Source organism: Ursus maritimus, unplaced genomic scaffold (assembly GCF_017311325.1).
Source record: "Ursus maritimus isolate PB19 unplaced genomic scaffold, ASM1731132v1 scaffold_27, whole genome shotgun sequence".
Lineage (NCBI taxonomy): Eukaryota > Metazoa > Chordata > Mammalia > Carnivora > Ursidae > Ursus > Ursus maritimus.
In genome coordinates, this window is record NW_024425230.1 from 38,331,038 (window position 1) to 38,350,465 (window position 19,428).

Below are 19,428 nucleotides of genomic sequence, written 5' to 3' on the forward strand. Positions count from 1 at the left end.
GATCCCAGGGTCCAGGGATTGAGTCCCCAATCAGTCTCCCGGCTCGGCGGGGTGTCTGCTTGTCCTTTTGCCTTTGCCCCCTCCCTCTTGTTCGTGCTCTCTCTCTCTCTCTCAAGTAAATAGATAAAATCTTTTTTAAAAAAAGTCATTCACATCCTGACAGCAGATAAAAAAATACTCACCTACAGTTTCTTTTTATATCCAAGTTTCTTAAATTAGGCCCTCAGTTCATTTAAACCTTACTGCAGACTCTGCTGTATAGAACTCTCTTATTTTTTTTTCATAGAATCATGAGGAAAGGAGAGGAAAGGAGACAATGATACATCCTAGAAAGAGCACTAAATTAAAAGGTAGTAGTACTGACATTTAATCCAAACTCCACTACGAAGTCATTGGGTAGCAGCAGTTTGATTTCTAATCTGCCTCCCTCTTCCCCCACTACCACAGTTGAACTCCCTATTATCGCTGGTCTATGGTTACAGGTTATTGCAATTATCTCCCAGTATGGCCAAGTTGACAATGTTCTCTCCTTTTTCCAATCCAATCACCATAAAGGCTAGAATTATAGGCTTTAAAAAAACCTTAAAATGAAGGATTCGTATCTATTGTTTATATAAGTCATTCCTACAAATCATTAAGAAGAATAAACAATTCAATAGAAAAATGAGTAAAGGGGACGCCTGGGTGGCTCAGTCAGTTAAGTATCTGCCTTCCGCTAAGGTCCTGGGACCAAGTTCCACACTGGGCTCCTTGCTCACCAAGGAGTCTGCTTCTCCTTCTGCCTGCCACTCCCTCTGCTTGTGAGCACTCTCTCTCTCTAACAAATAAATAAATAATTTTTAAAAAATGAGTAAAGGGTGTGAACAAGCAATACACAGAAGAAATAGCGAATGACCAATAGATACATTTTAAAAATAACATTCAACCACACTAATAATTAGGAAGGCACAAATTAAAATGACAAAGCATCTCTCCCATCAAATTAGCATAATTATAAAGAATAATAAACACCTAGCTTGGGTAAAGATATGCAGAAAAAGAAACTTGTATATTAAAATCTTGTTTATATTAAGGAGTTTGTTTTGTTTTTTAAAGATTTTATTTATTTATTTGACAGACAGAGGCAGCGAGAGAGGGAACACAAGCAGAGGGAGTCGGAGAGGGAGAAGCAGGCTTCCCACTGAGCCGGGAGCCTGAAGCAGGGCTCGATCCCAGGACCCCAGGATCGTGACCTGAGCCGAAGGCAGACGCTTAACGACTGAGTCACCCAGGAGCCCCAATATATTAAGAAGTTTCATAATTAATAATAAGGAAATCCAAACTCCTTAAAATAACTTAAGGACTTTCACAATCTGGACTTGGCTTATCTTTCTCATCTCTGTACTCTACCCACCCTGAGTTTTACCCACATACAAACACAAACAAAAAGCAATGGAACATGTCAGATTTTTCGTCCCCCAGCAATCAGGGTCATGCTGTTCCTACTGTCTGAGATGATCCTTTCCCTTCATCTCATTAATGCAAATGATATATTTCCTTCCCAAATGTAATTCAAATACCCACTTCTATGATGTCCCCAAATGTAGTTGTCCTCTCCTTTGTGTTCTCCAGCAGTTTAAAACTCAAGAGCCTTTAACACTCTTCCACTGGAAATTATCTGCTGATAATTGTTTTCCCAATGGACTGAGGATGGAGACCCTTGAGATTCTAGTCTTACTTATTTTGGTTTTTAAAGCACTGAGCACATAGTTGGCACTCCATAAAAACTGAATTAGTAACATTTCATCTAGCGCCTAACTGCAAGGCTTTTTTCATTTCTCAAAGTCTTCAAAGACCAGGATTTATTAGTATCTTAAAATTACCTTCTCCAACATACCACTCTCCAAAACACCAAAACCAACTACCTTATTTTGATAACCTAGGTCGTATTACTGAACATCTACAAGGCTAAGAAAGTAAATACTGCTTTTATCAATATGTGCTCTTAGTAGGTTAGAAATAAAAATAATGCTGTCAGAAGTAATTGTGCAAGATAATTGATTCCACGTTGATAGACTGAAATTGGCCAGGGTAAGATTATTTATGCCGTGGAAATTGGTAAACACTACAAATAAACCCTGTCCCCTTCTCCAAGCTGGTTAAACCAGCACACCAATGGACAAATGTATATTTATGCTAATACGACAGCACTGTGACTAGCTGAGGAGTAAATAGTAGTTCAAGTCTTCCTCCTTCTTCAAGGAGCTTCCTAATTAGTCTAAATGCACGTATTTCCCCTAATTTAAAACATCCAAAGTACTTCTATGTCAAAAAGTTTTACTTACACTCATCTAATTCATTTAATAAATATTTACTGAGTACCTTGGCACTGTCCATACGGGGAGTATGGATGATGATCAATTGTTTTACCCACTCATTTTCTTCTTCTTCTAAACCTTAAAGCTTCTTAAAAGAGAAGTAGGTTCTCAATAAGCACTTAATAGGCAATGACTGGCACAGCAGACATTATGGTTGACTCCCAACATCCATTTCATCTGAGATAATCAAAGACAATCACTGAAATCTCATTCCCCTGGTCAGTGACTAGTTCAAAAGAGTGTTTATGACCCAGTTAACAGTCAAAGAGATATGGAAATAAAAGTCTGCTGGGAGCTTCTGGGAAAGGCTTCCTTGCTCCTCAGAAGCAGATCTCCCTTCTTAATCTCAGTGTGGTATTTGGACAAAATATTTATAAAGCTGCAGCCATTACGTTATCCAAATCAAACCAACCACAACCACGACAAAAAACCCCAAACCTGACCTACCTCTGAAATTGTTATGATTGATGAGAAATTTCCTTATTAAGCCATTTAAAATTTAAAAAGTTTCTATTACTTGTAGCTAAAAGCAAATTAACTGACAAAACAGAAATGTGGACAAAGATCTATGTAGTGAACTGGATTCTCAACACAGTAAAATCTGTTAGAGAGTAACTAATTGTGTGGGTTTTTAAAAAAGAGAGATTTTAAGTAGGCTCCACAGCCAATGTGGGGCTCGAACTCATACCCTGAGATCAAGGGTTGCATGCTCTACCAACTGAGCCAGCCAGGCACCCCAATTTTGTGTATTTACGTATGTATATATGTATTTTATTTTAACTTAATTTAATTTTATTTTTTAGAGGGGGGGAGAGAGAGAGAGGAGGAGGAGGGGGAGAGGGAGAGAGAATCTTAGGCAGGCTCCATGTCTAGCACAAAGCCCAACATGGGGCTCAATCTCATAAGCCTGAGATCATGACCTGGGCCAAAACCAGAAGTTGGAGGCTTAACTAACTGAACCACCCCAATTGTGTTTTAAATTAAGTTTTTTCCTTTAACATTTTCCTCCAAGGCACACACCTATTTTTTTTTAAGAGATCAAAGTTAAACATGCACATAATTTAATAAATCAGAGTTCTACAAAGTTTGTTAAGAAAAACAGTAGCCCAGGGCGCTTGGGTGGCTCAGTCTGTTGAGTATCTGCCTTCAGCTTCTGTCGCGATCCCAGGGTCCTGGGATGAGCCCCACGTCCCTGCTCAGCGGGGAGTCTGCTTCTCCCTCTCCCTTTGACCCTCACCCCACTCATGCTCTATCACTCTCTCTCTCTCTCAAAAAATAAATAAGAAAAAAAGAAAGATAAACAGTAGCCCTCATCTGTTGCTGTCCCATTTCCAGTTCCTAGAGGCAAACCACTTGCACATCTTTCAAGTGATTACTTTAGAATTCATCTCTGTGTTTCTACATGACATGCTCAGGTTGTTACCTCTTAATTTTTCAGTTTGGGGAATTATCTATTGATTTCCCACTTTGAAAGATGATATGGATCTCTCTTCTCCTGTACCCATCATACACATGCATCCTTTCTATCTCCTCAACTATCCTTTATAATAACGCTATAATTTTGATTAGTTCACTGTTCAGTGTACATTGTAATGACTTTGCAAGCCTATTCACATTTGAGCCATATAGTAAACCATGATTCCTTTTCCGCACAACTTTTTGCTTTTCCTGTAAGCATTATCTTTTTTATTCATTTGCTTAGATTTCCATGTATTTATCATTATTTTAACCCAGAAAATTTTTGTCAATTGTCTACATTTCCACTCCCAAGACATTCAGGCCCACCAACTATTCTACTTCATCTTCCTAAAGAAGTCTCTCTTTTGGAGCCTTCAAACTTTCTCCAATCTGGGCTGGCTGGCCATTTAGTGCTGGCAAATTATTGTTTATCTGAAGTCTCCCATTCACTATCTGGAAGAATCCCCTAGCCTGCCTGCCTTTCTTTTCTTTCTTTTTTTTAAATTTAAGTATAGTTGACATATTAGTTTCAAGTGTACAATACAATGATTCAACAGTTATGTACATTATGAAATGCTCACCAACAATAAGTATATTACAATATTCATTGTGTTGTATTTTTCATCCCCTTGCTTATTTACTTTATAACTAGAGGTCTGTACCTAAGATTTTAATCCCCTTCACCCATTTTACTCATCCCCCCACCCTTATGGCAACCACCAGGTTGTTCTCTATATTTATGAATCTATTTCTGGCCTTTCTTGTAGATTGGATTTCCTGTTTCCTTCATCATATGTCTTCCTCTTTCCTGGTTTAAACCCTTATTTTGTGGAGAGTATCTTAAACCAGCTTCCTAGAATGGTGCATGGGAAGTACATTTTTTGAGACACTGCAAGTTTATTCTAGCTTTTCATACAAGACTGATAGTTTGGCTGAATTAAAACACACACACAACAACAACAAAACAAAACCAAGGGATGTCTGGATAGCAACAACAACAACAACACAAAAACAAGGGATGCCTGGGTAGCTCAGTTGGCTAAGCATCTGCCTTCGGCTCAGTCATGATCTCAGATCAAGCCCCGCATTGGGCTCCCTGCTCAGTGGGGAGCCACTTCTCCCTCTGCCAGCTGCTTCCCCTGCTTGTGCTCTCTCTCTCTGACAAATAAAATCTTAAACACACACACACACACACGAAACCTCTAGGCTTGTTCTTGGATACAATATCTGACAATTATGTGTACTGACTTACTTTATAACTTTTAGAACAAAAATTTGATGATGATTTCTGAATTAACACAGGAACTGAGAAGCACCTGACTATGGAAGTCTGTATCAGAATTAATTTTTAAGATTTTATTTATTTATTTGACAGAGAGAGAGAGAAAGAGAGACAGCGAGGGAGGGAACATAAGCAACAAGCAGGGGGAGTGGGAGAGGAAGAAGCAGGCTCCCAGCTGAGCAGGCAGCCCAGTGCGAGGCTTGATCCCAGGACCCTGGGATCATGACCTGAGCCGAAGGCAGACACACCTAACGACTGAGCTACTACCCAGGTGCCCCTGTATCAGAATTTATAATACATTTAAGCTAGCCTATAGTTAGTGTTAATAAAATTAGCAGCAAGTAGGCACTGAATAAATGGTAGTAACAAAATCATATTTATATCTGTGAGTTCTGATATACATAAAGTAGATAACTTTGACCCAAAACTAAAGGAGCAGATTTGGCTTCTCAAGCTGCCTAATCTTGATTAGTCTCCAATTTTATTAACTTCTCAAACATATCAAGTAATTTTTTTTGTATTTATATTTTCTCTGTTGGGTAAAACCAGCTTGCTTGTTTGGATTGTAGATTAAACTCCAAACACTGGCAAAATGACTGTCATTAAGATTACCTTGCTAAAACCTCAAAATCTTTTTGTAAACACACACAGCTTATACTGCCCAGGATCTCAGTAACTTATATAATTAACAGCACACAAGAACCCTGAATAAGAAAAGGGAATTCATTATCAAGAGAAAACAAAGATGTCAATCTCCCCAAGGACTCAACATAATTACCTCAATGGCAGTTATTCCAATTCTGTCTCCAAAAGATTCACATTGCTAAAAAATTCATAAGAACGAATCAAATCTCCTTTTTTGATTATAGACAATTCTGTTTCTCTCCTCTTCTTTCTTCCCCTCCCCACACCCATCCTCTAAGGAGTCAAGTCAATATTCAAACCACTGGTGTTCAGAGGAAATTCTTTTTCTCCCCTAATGAAAACTGTGTAAGTAGGAGGCATTCTAGCCTTCCCTTGGTCCCTGATGTCTTACCACTTATCAATGCTTACAATCAATCCAGCATTCTCAAACACAACAGTCAAGGCTCAGTATTAGGAAAATCTCTCAGACTAAGGGTCAAGAGAAATTTGATTAACTTCATACAACTACATAACAGTACTAAAATATTAATAAGTATTTGAAGGATCAATATAGATTATGTATAATATAGTCTCAACCTCTGTGAGAACTATATTTATGTTTAACAGCAACAAAAATTTTATTTACTAATACTAGAATATAAGATAATGGGAACAATATGTTTGTTTAAAAATAATGGCCCCAATACAGCATCAAGGAGCATGCCTAGGACCTAGATCTTTTTTTCCTAGTATTATTCTCTAATAATAGGAATCAAGTCTCCTTGGAGAAATGAGCTGATTCTAGGACTAAGGCAGAAGTATATAAGATGAGTCTACCTCATCTTATAGTGCGAGAAAGCGAGGAAGTGTTAAAATAAATAAATAAAGCGCGTGCGTGCGCGCGCACACACACACACACACACACACACATATCATATGACAAAAGAATGTGGAAACTGACTGAAAGGGGTCCCAGTGGCTGAAGCCAGAACAATTTGAGCAACAAAATAAAGTAGTATTGGATTCTAACCCAAAATATAAAACAAATATCCATGAGTCCATAGTGGTATCTAAATAAATGCTTGAGGGGCGCCTGGGTGGCACAGCGGTTAAGCATCTGCCTTCGGCTCAGGGCGTGATCCCGGCGTTATGGGATCGAGCCCCACATCAGGCTCCTCCGCTATGAGCCTGCTTCTTCCTCTCCCACTCCCCCTGCTTGTGTTCCCTCCGTCTCTTGCTGGCTGTCTCTACCTGTCAAATAAATAAATAAAATCTTAAAATAAATAAATAAATAAATAAATAAATAAATACTTGAGTAAATGAATAAATGGGGAGAAGAGACAAATCTCCCATGTAGAAGAATTCCAAATAATTTATGTGGATACTCTGCCCGCAAGGAAGGAGAGCAAAACTCCCTTCTCTAGGCTGTGGACAACACACAGTGACTTCCCTCCAGAGGGTACAATATGGAAAGGGAAGAAAAAGGGAATAACTTTATAACGAAGAATCTGACAGACACTATTTCAGCCAGGTGATCAAGGTCAACACTGACAGTCACAAATCATGTTTAGAATATGTATGCTGATATGATGTGATGAAAATGGCACTTTACCTCTGTGGGTACCTTCCCAGTAACTCATAACCCCAGTCTTATCATGAGAAAACAATAAGACAAATTCCCATAGTGGGGCATTCTACAAAATACCTGAATAGTACTCCTCAAAACTGTGAAGGTCATCAAAAACAAGGAAAGTCTGAGAAACTACCATGGCCAACAAGGGCCTAAAGAGACTCAACAACTAAACATAATGTGGTATCCTAAATGGGATTCTGGAACAGAAAAGGGAAAAGTAGGTTAATCTAAATAAAATACAGACTTTAGTTAATAATAAGAATTATAATATACCAATATTGGCTCATTAAGTGTAACAAATGTATTACACTAATAATAGAGAAAACTGGGTATGAAGTGTATGGGAATTCTCTATACTATATTCTCAACTTTTCTATAAATCTAAAACTACTCTAAAAAATAAAGTCTATTTAAAAAAGAAACAATACTGATCCCTGCTGCCAGGTCAGAATGTGATCTAACCAAATCAGAGTGGGTGAAGGAATTTGGTAAATTAGAGTTCACAAAGAAATAAACATCGCACATTTCCCCTTTGTTAGGAAACAATTTAGAACCCGTTAACCCAGGTACATAATATCAGATCAGTTGTCTCATCATAAATATAAGACATTTAAATTTCAAGGTAACTACATCTTTGCATATCAGAATCAAACACCCCAACAGATATACAGCTAGCAATAAACATGGGTGATCTGACATGAGATCTGTGGGGAGAGGGTGGCTAAAAGTAAAAAATTCAGATACTATTATTAACAGACTAGCTTTGCTTGAAAGTAAAAGTGGATACAAATCTTTGGAATCTATCACAACCTAAGAGAGAACTAATCACTAACAAATCAAATCAAATTAACAAGTACTGAGTCTTAGCTATGCATTAGGCATTATCCCTAGGCCAGTACTACTGTGTCTCTAGATTGGGAGCATCAGCACATCCTGGGGACCCGTTAAAAATACAAACAGACCTCACTCCAGATTTAGTGAAGCAGAATCTCTGGAGATGAGCCTAAAAATCTGTTTTAACATGCTCTCCACATGATTCCTATGCACACTAAAGTTTGAGTATCACTGTGGCAGACAGTCTGATCCCTCTATAAATATGGCAAATGCATACACTGGTCTGGAAGACAGGTAAGCAGATGAAGAATTCATGTCACACAGCAACGTACCTGCTATATGATTACCAAGCAGGACGGGTAAAGCAAGCAGTCAACCCTCCTCTATCAGAAACTGAGTAGAAACACAACAGTTAGATCCTCTGAGCTTTTTACAGCAATTTCAAAGACAAGCAAAAGGGAAGAGAAGTCAGAGTCGAGCTGAAACGCTAGTCAGGAGGGAGACATACATAATAGAAGGTGTAGTGTATATTCTACCTGGTGACCCAAAACAGACTAAGTGCTGAAGTCCAGTTTGCTTAACATCAGGTTCTTATTTTCCATGGAAACCTGTGGATTTGGTTTTGACTCTTCTGCACTTTGAGACTGCTGTTTCCATCTTGTTCTCGCCTATTTAAAAATGAAAAGCACCTTCTATATCACCAACAAAAGCAATTCAGCAGGATTCATTTCTATATACTGTGCTGCCAAATATAAGCCCCATTAATGAACAGCACAAGGGACTGAGGGCTTGGCTTGGTAAAATGATTAGAGTGTCAGGAGAAATCTAGCTCTGCAAGCTGCTGCTTTTAGAAAAACGCATTTAACTACAGCCACAGGTCCCTCCCTCCTCTTGCTTCAAAATCAGATGTTCACCCATCCCTAGCAGCAAGATGAAGACCTTAGAGAGAGGGCCCTGACAGCAAACCACAGAGGCTGCAGACACATCTCGTTTTAATTGCATCATCAACTGCAAAGCAATTAATGAAAGACAGAAAGAAGGAGGGAGCATCAGGGCAAAGAGAAAAGAGACTTGAGCAACCATGTGGAAATATTTCATCCTCACCCCAATGAGAGCAGGTTATTTATGGCAGCTGCACAGAGCATCAAATCCTCGCATCTGAACTCCCAGGCACTTTCCAGGCAGCAATAAAGCTACATAGTCTAGATTTCCTCTTGCTTATGGTTTTATATCTCCCATATTCCTCCTTCTAGCCACCAACAAAGATGAGGGAGGGAGAAAGCCAACAGATCAAATGGGTGATTTAGCTATTAAGTCCCTTGGGGAGATTCTGCTTTGCACAATACTGGGATATGAGGATCAGTAAATACTAAATATGAACAGCAGTGATTCATCAGAAGCATGCACATTCTAGGCCTAGGGCATGGTGGGGCAGGAACTCCATCAATAAACCTTTGCAGTTTCCTTCTTTTTCAAGTTGTATCCTTATCCTATCATAAAAGAGGAAGGCAATAAGATAAAAACTGCCAACAAAAATCTCTCAGAGAGAAAGTGAATTCTCAAATGTGGCCTGGGGTGCCAAAAAAACAGCAGCATGAAAGAGAAACAAAAGCTCAAATAGTCATTCAATGCCAAGATTCCAGCTGTCATTTCCACAGTGAACAGGGAACTCTAAAAAACATCAGTGAAGGTTGGTGCTCTGGGGGTTAATGGAGTAAGCTGATGAAAAAATTAGATGGTCTTGACTAATTCATCTGGGAAATTCCTAAACAGAATAATGTCCAGGTACCCTCGTTTCCCCCTCACTCACTTTAGTCACGAGGACCACAGGTTCTGGGTTTTCTACAACAACCTGACTGAAAAATTCCACCCTACCGTGTCTGGATTTGAGGTTAGAAGAAACAATGGTCATTTCATATACAGCTTATTCCAAAGCTCCTCACACAGATCTTGATAGAACACTGTAAACCAACATATGCAGGCAAAATGCAATGCTAAATAGACAAGGGTGAGATAAATAGGCAGGAGAGATCTCCCTGAGGCCAAGGTCCAAAACTATTGAAAGTTGGACTTCAACTAACTTGGCCTACTACAGAACTACTTGCACTGCTTATTAAAAATACAGAAGATTATGATTCAATGAAGAGTGTTCCAAGGGACTTCCCAGATGACTGCTGTTAGAGGGGGAAAAGCAAACAAACAAAAAACAAACTCCTTGGAAGTCCCTACCAGATCTGGTTTTTGCCTACCTCTCCTCTCATAACCACTCACCCTTCCTCACTCGAAACTAGCCCATCATTCTACAAATATTTAGTCAATGACTGCTACATGCTAACATAGCTGTATGTACTAGGGATGCATATAGGTCTGTCATGTAATGGCTGTTTAGTTCCGTCCTGTGTAAGGGCTCCTAACTGAGGAAGTAGGAAGAGGCTGCAATCCAGATCATGCTTTGCTAGCTAAGTTGTGTGTCTTGGCATGGGGCTGCAGTCTCTTGGGGAGGAGACTTATTTCTAATTTTCTGAAAGAAGGCCTATGGCCTAAGAGAGGCTCTAGATACAGTGACAAACAAATCAGACAAAAATCCCTGTCTTCATGGAGCTTATTTTCCATTTTGAGGGAAAACAGAGGAACCAAAAGAAATGATATAGTATGTGAGACAGTGATAAGTGTTAAGGAGAAAAAAAACAGAGGGGCACCTGGGTGGCTCAGTTGGTTAAGCATCTGCCTTTGGCTCGGATCATGATCTCGGCGTCCTGGAATCGAGTCCTGTATCAGGCTCCCTGCTCAGCGGGGAGTCTGCTTCTCCCTCTCCCTCTGTCTCTCCCCCCTGTTGGTGCTCTCTCGCTCTCTCACTTGCTTTCAAATAAATAAATAAGATCTTAAAAAAAAAAAAAAGGAAAAAAGAGAAGAGGGAAAAGTGTATAGGTGTGTAGTTTTAGAGTATTCAGGAAGAACTCAATGAGAAAGTGACATTTCTATGTTGAGAACCTTACCAAATCCATTCTTCCCTTCAGGCCTTTGCACCTGCCTTACTCTCGACCTAGAGCTCCTTCTGGCACACCACTCCACTCCCCTACCCCCGCCATTTTCGTCTGTTCCCTTTTTATCTTTCAATTTCAGCCTAAATGTCACCTCCTCAAAGGGTGCTTCCCTGGCTACTCTAAGTAAATAGCTACTCAATATATTTAGGCATTCTTAACCAAACGAAGACTCAACTACACAGATTAGAGATTTGAATTCTATTTCCTAAGTCAACCTCTGGCATTTAGCTTCCCCATCTGCAAAATGGATAAAAATAGTACCTACCTTATAGGGTTGCTGTGAAGATTAATTACAACCACCACCACAAAAATATAATAATGAGAATAGTAGCTATTACTTATATAGCTACACCATGTACCAGGCATTATTCTATGCGTTCTGCATTTATTAACCCACTTAATCCATTCAATTAATACATTTAAATTGCTTAGCACTGTATTTAGTGCACAGTAAATAAATATTTGCTGTCATTCTCATTATCACTATCATCAACGGCAGCCTTATGAGTGATTCAACTAAAGTATCTATTATCTATCTAAGCCTCTGCCTGACTTTCTGCTCCACTGACGGATCTATGCTGAAAAGTTCCGTATATTCCCTTCTAGGATTAACATGTATATAATACATATATTCCCTTCTAGGATTAACAGCCTCTGGAAGGAATATATGTATCAACTTCAGCATTCATTTTGTGCAAAGTGATCTCTCATTCCTGGCAATGGCATGGACCTTCAAAAAGAGAAAGACATAAAACGGTCCTTATGGATCATAGGCTACAAGAGTCTCTAGAGGACAAGTAGTAAGGTAATGTGGAATTACAAGTCAAAATCCCTGGATTCACTGATTCACAGAATGTTAGAGGTTATCCAAATTAATCTCTCATTTTATACATGAATAAAATGAAGTTCAGAGAAAGGAAGTGATTTGCAGTCTTGCCTAGTTACTTATTTATAGTTAGTTCATTACAGCCCTGGAACCAGAATCTAAATCTTTCATTTCCCAATCCGGCACTTTTCTTATTACTCCACAGAACCACCAGTTCAAAGTGGCCACTTGGAAAATAACAGAAATGAACTTGTTCGTCCTAGAAGTCTCTCCTCAATCTGTTCTAATAGTGTAAAATTCTAATGGGAATGCAACCAAAAAAGAGATAAATAGAGTCCAAAACAAACTTCCAATTTGGGGAAATTTTAGGCTTTTAACATGAGATCAAAGTTTAGAAGGCAACAGGGTTGAATCCAGAGGATTCACATGGCATCAGGTTCATGGCAAAGGGATAAGGAAATATAAGGCCCTGGGAAGAGTAGAGTTATTGGAGTAAGGAGAAACAAACAAATAAAATATCTTGCTACACATGGATAACAGATGATATTAAGGAATTACTGTGTAGTATAATAGTGGTATTTTGGTTACATAAGCAAATGTCCTCATTTTTTGGAATGCATTTTCAAGTGTTTAGGAGAGAAGCTCCTAAAGTTTTAGAGAGAAGCTTTAGAAGAAGTTTTAGAGAGAAGCTTTAGAAGAAGTTTTAGAGAGAAGCTCCCAAACTGTTCAGCAAAACAAATAAAAAAATACACAAATATAAACAAAGGAAATACGGCAAAACTGTAACGATTATTGAATCTCGGTGGTGGGTGATCATTTTACTTCTTTTAACTTTTCTGTATATTTAAAATTGTTCATAAAAAAAGGGCAATTGAGAGAAAATACCTTGCCACAATATAGTTAATTATATTTCAAAAGCTGTCTTGGCAATTTTTTTTAGATGGAATGCTAGGCTCTTTTAAGGAGGTACCAGTTCATGCTAGTCCAGTTGAAAATATAAAATAGAAACCTGCTTTTGAAAAAAAAATTTTTTAAAGATTTTATTTATTTATTCGACAGAGATAGAGACAGCCAGCGAGAGAGGGAACACAAGCAGGGGGAGTGGGAGAGGAAGAAGCAGGCTCATAGTGGAGGAGCCTGATGTGGGGCCTGATCCCATAACGCCGGGATCACGCCCTGAGCTGAAGGCAGACGGCCAACCGCTGTGCCACCCAGGCGCCCCTAAAAAATTTTTTTAAATATTTAAAGTTTGTTTATATTTTCTCTCAATTCTACTTAGCAAGATCCTTCTTAATCCTTTATTACTTTTTAACTGTATAATAGGTGAAACTCACACCCTTTATAGAGTTTATGATGTTACACTCTTTNTGGGAATCAGATTTCCCAAAGCTTACAATTAAAGGCCTCCATGCAATCAGCAGCTTCAGGGTGCCTACCACTGAACAGTCCTCACCTCTGAATGACACTAAGAGATACCACTCCATGATCTGGAAGAGGATGGTGACCTCCAGCAAAACTGAGTTACATACTACTAGGCTGTAATACAATCTTTCTCCACTAGCTCTCAAAAGCAGCTCACAATTATTGAACTGTAATTAGGGTCATCCAAGGTAAAACTGGGAAGAAGGTAGTACTGTCTCTATCGCTCCCTCCACTGGCAGTTTAGGACCCTCCAATTCTAAACCTTTCCCCATCTCTTCCACAACTGTTTCCTTTACTCACATTTAATTTTAAACTGTATATCAACTAAATAAATTAATCCTAATTAATTAAAAATGTTTAGCTAACTGGTCTTTTAAGAAATGGTTAGAATTTTTGGCTCTTAGCTGTCTCGTCAAATCACATTATTTTTTTTTTTTTTAAAGATTTTATTTATTTATTTGACAGAGAGAGAGACAGCCAGCTAGAGAGCGAACACAAGCAGCGGAAGTGGGAGAGGAAGAAGCAGGCTTCCAGTGGAAGAGCCTGATGTGGGGCTCAATCGCAGAACGCAGGGATCATTCCCTGAGCCGAAGGCAGATGCTTAACGAGTGAGCCACCCAGGTGCCCCTCAAATCACATTATTCTGATATACATTACATACATACATATTCTGAAGGACCCACCTATAGAGTCTCATTTGAAGTTTCTATTAAAACCAAGTCTGCTGGGGCACCTGGGTGGCTCAGATGGTTAGGAGTCTGCCTTCAGCTCAGGTCATGAGCCCAGGGTCCTGGGATCGAGCCCCATGTCTGGCTCCCAGCTCAGCGGGGGTCTGCTTCTCCCTCTCCCTCTGCCGCTCCCCCTGCACATGCTCTTTCTGTACCTCTCTGTCTCAAATGAATAAATAAAATCTTTAAAAAATAAATAAATAAAACCAAGTCTGCTTTTCAGACAGTTCAAGTGCAGACCACAGACGAGTCATGCTTACTTCTTTTTCCATGGCTACCCATGGCTACTCACTTAAATAGAAAAGTCCCTAATTTAATGTATAGGTCAGCATCAAGTGAGTACTTCTTGCCCTCCTTACTTTAACCGAAACTCATGGTGAATTTTAATAAGAAAAAAAAAAAGAGAGAGAGAAACTTAGCTCAATATTAAGGGTGCTTATTTTAGTATCATTCATATCTTGGTTCTCTTAAGAGATGATCAGAATCGCCACAATGATTGCTTCAAATGCCCTAGCCAAACCAGGTTTTGCCGGTTTTCCATTCTGTATTCAGTACTTCTAAAATTAAAGACGTTTAATTCATTTGCTAAAATGTTTATGTAACTTAGTGGCATTCTTAGTAGCTGAAGCAGACATTATGGGTAAATATGAAGCAGTTTCATAAATTATCAATAAAGAATTTACTTTACCCTAGTAAAGGGACAAACACAAAATTAAGGAACTATTAGTGGATAAAAAGATTTGTTTAGTGAGCAGTATGCACAGCAATGGATCAGTGACAATACTGTTATTCACTATAATCTAAACGTACCAAAGGAAGTGGCTGAGTTTCACATGCTCTTTTATACAGCCAGTTTAAAAAACTCAACGGATCAAACAGACTGAAGCCACACAGAAATGGGTATAGTTCTCTTCACTTGCTCTACAACAAAGCATAAAGACCCTGGTTTCCCTTGTGAATATGACAAAATACCATAGAGAATCAATTCTCACTGAGGGATGAATATCATTATGCCTGACAACAAAACAAAACGCTTTTTATTCCAAGTGTTGTAAAAAGCACAAATAGAGTCAAAATAAACCTTCACTGTTTGCTCTCAACCTCTTAATGTTAACCTCTTCCTTACAAACCCCCGAACTTAAACAGGATGAGAGAAGCAGTAATAGAACACTCAGCATGCTTACAGCTCTTCTTATGTGACACAGTGCAATAGTGGATTTCACAACAAGCAGCTTCCCTAACCACAACAGTTCTTCTTCTCTGAGAGAATTATTGTGAATATTACTCATCTGGCTTGTAGATTGTATGGTATACTTAGTCATCATAATCCTTTTTATAAGTATAGGTCATCCCTTTCTTCCAATTAGATAATTAGTAATCACGCTCTCTTTCTAGGCAAATACACATACACACACACCCCACGAAGTTGCTGCTAATGATAAGATTAAATTTTTGCTGGCTTCAACTTCTGAGCTTTATTATAAACTCAGGTTATTGTTTAATTATGACAATGATGAAAATAAACAAAGATTGTAAATCCCCTTCCTATTTGTCTAGCACCATTAAATTTGAGAAATTTAATAGAATTATATAAAGTTAACTCAGCCAGGAACTCTAAGAATGTATGTGGCTGTGATACAGAGGGATTATTAGTAACATATGAGCCCAATGTGGATGTCATATTAGTGCCTCCACCAAATTAAATGATACAGGCAGCCAAGCATTATGGTAAAATGACCAACTTTGAAGTCACACATATCCCTAAGGTGATAAATCAACCTCTATTCATTTCCAGTTGTGTGATCTCAGGGAAGTAAATGTTTCTAAGTCACAGTTTCCTCAAATTTAAAATGAGACTAGTTACCACCTTCTTGTCAAGGTTGTGAGATTACCAAGATAAATTGTTGCCTAGCACAGTCTCCTTTAAAGGCACTCAAAATAAATGACAGCTATTATTACTAATTACAATGACTTTCAGTGAACAGAATTTTTACATTTATTTGGCAGCCAACATTTATCAATATCCTTGGTACTATGCCAAACTAAGAATGAAAAGTGGATCTTGGAGAATGAAAGGACTGAACTGAAATGATCAGGCTTTACACTAGGATCTGAGATTCATTCTCAGGAAGTTTGCAAGGAGTTTGGAAATCTGTAAAACTCAAAAGGATAATTCAGATGTCAGATGGCACATTAATAAACATAATACCAAATTTTCCATAGGCAGCAGGATGTATACCCTCATCTCCCTGAAACTTGAACTCCAGTTCTTAAGGTAGCTTAACAAAATGGTATGCACCAAGCCTGCTCTGAAAAATAACTGAATGACTTTCATCCTCATAATACCCAAACACATCAATGTTTAGTTCCTGGTTCTCAGAGGAGAGAAAACACAATGTTAACACTGATCAGTTGCCTAGGATAGGTTTTCGGCTATAAGGCCTTGGTACCTATTAGTTTGTCATTAGATACCAGTTCAGAAAGAGCCAGGAATGAAAACCATTATGAGAGAATCCATTTTGCATCATAAAAAGGGAGTTAGAATACAGAAAGACTGCTTAGGTCTCTAAGCAATCCAATCTTAATAAGTAGCATTACTATTTTTTTTTTGAAGTTAAGATCTATCCAATTTCGGTTTACTATGTTAAGACATACATACAATAAGAAGGTTGGGCAATGGGACTTAGCAATCAGTGGACAAGGACCAACACTCACAAAGATTTCTCTAGAAGACAAACACTGTCAAATAAGAAGACAGTTTCAGAAAGTGGCAAGTAGTATTACAAAAATAAAATAAGGTAATGGTTAAACTATGAATAACTGCGGGAAGGTACCATTAGATAAGTAAATCTGGAAGAATGGATGGCTGAATGAGGAGCAAGCCAGGTACGAGGGAGGAGCAACCAGGTTGAGGGACCATAAAGTGACGAGGGTTAGCACTTAAAATACACATTCTATAGATTCCAGTCATTTCTGACCTGTTTCTACTCCTTGCTTCCCTAACCCAATCACTTAAGAAGTCCTGCCAATTCCTCTTTCATAATAGTCATTTATTCCTTTTGCCAAACATCCCACTTTAAAATCTTTTCCATCTCTTGTTCTTTTCCCGACCTTTCCTCAAACACATGTATGTTTGCACAGATATGAGCAGAAAATTTAAGAGATAAGCCTGTCAGAAAGGGGAGGTCCCTGAGCTTTCTATGTCAGAATCTAAATAATGAGCATGAAAAAGTATTTCATTTACAGATATAGAAAATGAACGGTTCCCTAGGTAAAAGAGGAATATAAACAAGGAATAAATAAACTCTAACGAGATGGAATAGCATCTGATGGGTTGTAGAAAGCCAAAGGACCCTTTCTTGAAAAAAAACAAAACAAAACACTAGGGAAAGAGGAAGGATGTTGAAAGTATGCGGCTACTCTAGATCCAGGACAGAGGTATGACAACTCATCTGGCGTCAGATACGGCTACAAAAGCTCCTAGTTTCCTCTACTCTGTTTATCAAAACCTTATTCTCCTTAAATGGCCTGGTTCAAAGGCCATGTCCTGAAAGAGGCTTTCTGTGAACTTACCAAGCCAGAATTCATTTATTTCTTTTTAATCTCATATTTGAACTTCCATTTAATTGAATTTATCCTGCCTTATGTTATAGTGTTATTCTAATGGATACTGCTATCACCTTGCTTACATCACAGAAGGGATAGACAGGAGCAAAAAATAGAATACTAAATGAGCTGTCTATGAAGGCACTTAGTAAACTGGGAAAGGTTAAACTAGTTCATTTATTCAGTTAATATTTACTAAACAACTACTATGTGCCAGACATAAAAGTAGACATGGTCTGTGTTCTCAAAGAGTTTATATCCTTGGAGATGGTTGGGAAATGTTGGCAGTTATTAATATAATTATTCATTTATATCCATCTTTCCTACTAGATAGTGGAATTCTCTAAAAGGCCATATCATTTTAATTCCCCCTAACAATGACCACTGCACCTAGTACACAGCACGTGAGAAATAAATGTCGGTATTGGGAATACTTTACACAAAGGCATTTCTAGTGCCCAGTCACAAGGCCCCTTCTAAAGGTCCTGACTTGGCCACCAGTGTTCTCCTTCTTGCTACAGACCCTAAGCCTTCAGCCAATCATCCTTTCCCCTTAACTGCTGCTACTCACCATTTTTATCTTTGAGGTTCTCCCCCACTCCACCCCTGGCTGACTGACCAAGGTCAGTTTTTGGCTCTCTGCTTTTCATCTCCAGGATATGAGTCTCACTAGCGTCACATTTTGATTCCATCTTAAGCCAATCTATCTTGTCTTTCCACACAGACGTTACAATTAAGGCAGAAAAACAAGCACTTTCTTGCTCTAAAATGAAAAATCGACATCTTTGAAGCTCCACTTAAAATAGTTCATAAGGTTAGGGCCCACCCTGGGAATTATCCTCTCTGGGAATTTCTTCATAGCCAAAGCCAAAGGGGTGAATTTAACTGCAAATGCATGAACTCCTCAGACGCTAAAAAGGTCACTTAGTACAACAGCTTGATTTCAGACTGAGGGACAAAAATAGGGTGAAACAGAAAAAACTTAAATTCTAGGGTGAAGGTCCAGATGAAAGACTTGCTGACTAAAAGGGAATGGCTGGTTACGGCGGGGGGGGGGGGGCATAATTTCAAAAGAATGAATCTGAGCTATCCCCAAGAGCCAGAGTTTCATTTTTACCAAAAACGTCAGGAAGAACTATCTTTAATACTAAATTATGTTTACAGAATGGGTCTAGATTTTAGGTATAATTATCCTATTTCCTCTTTGAGGTTTTTTTTATCTTTAATGCTTAAAAGTCCTACTGTAGGTCTCATTTATTGTAAATTGCACAAAATCCTTTTTCTAAGCAAATAGGATATAAATAATAACTTAAAAGTTCTCACAAGTGGTGAATAACTTTAAATACATATTAAATCTAGTCAGTAGGAAAAAAATTTTAATAAACCTAGGTAATGTTACAGCCATTAAACACACTGTATGTAACATCTGAGTACTGGTCAACATTATGTCATGAGGCTATAAACACATTAAATACATTAGTATGCCAAAGACTAGCAGTATTCAGTATTAGTGGCTAGGCCGGAAGGATAAAATTTGTATATTAACGGGGCATCTGGCTGAGTCTTGGTTTCAGCTGGGGTCCTGGTTTCACCTGGGCTCCTGGGATCCCTCAG

General features: G+C 38.5%; 1 protein-coding gene across 8 annotated transcripts in view; it reads right to left on the reverse strand.

The window, feature by feature from the left end:
• Positions 1–19,428, reverse strand: part of ZNF609 (zinc finger protein 609) — a 258,912-nt gene that overhangs the window by 160,391 nt on the left and 79,093 nt on the right. The gene's annotated exons all lie outside the window — the stretch shown is intronic.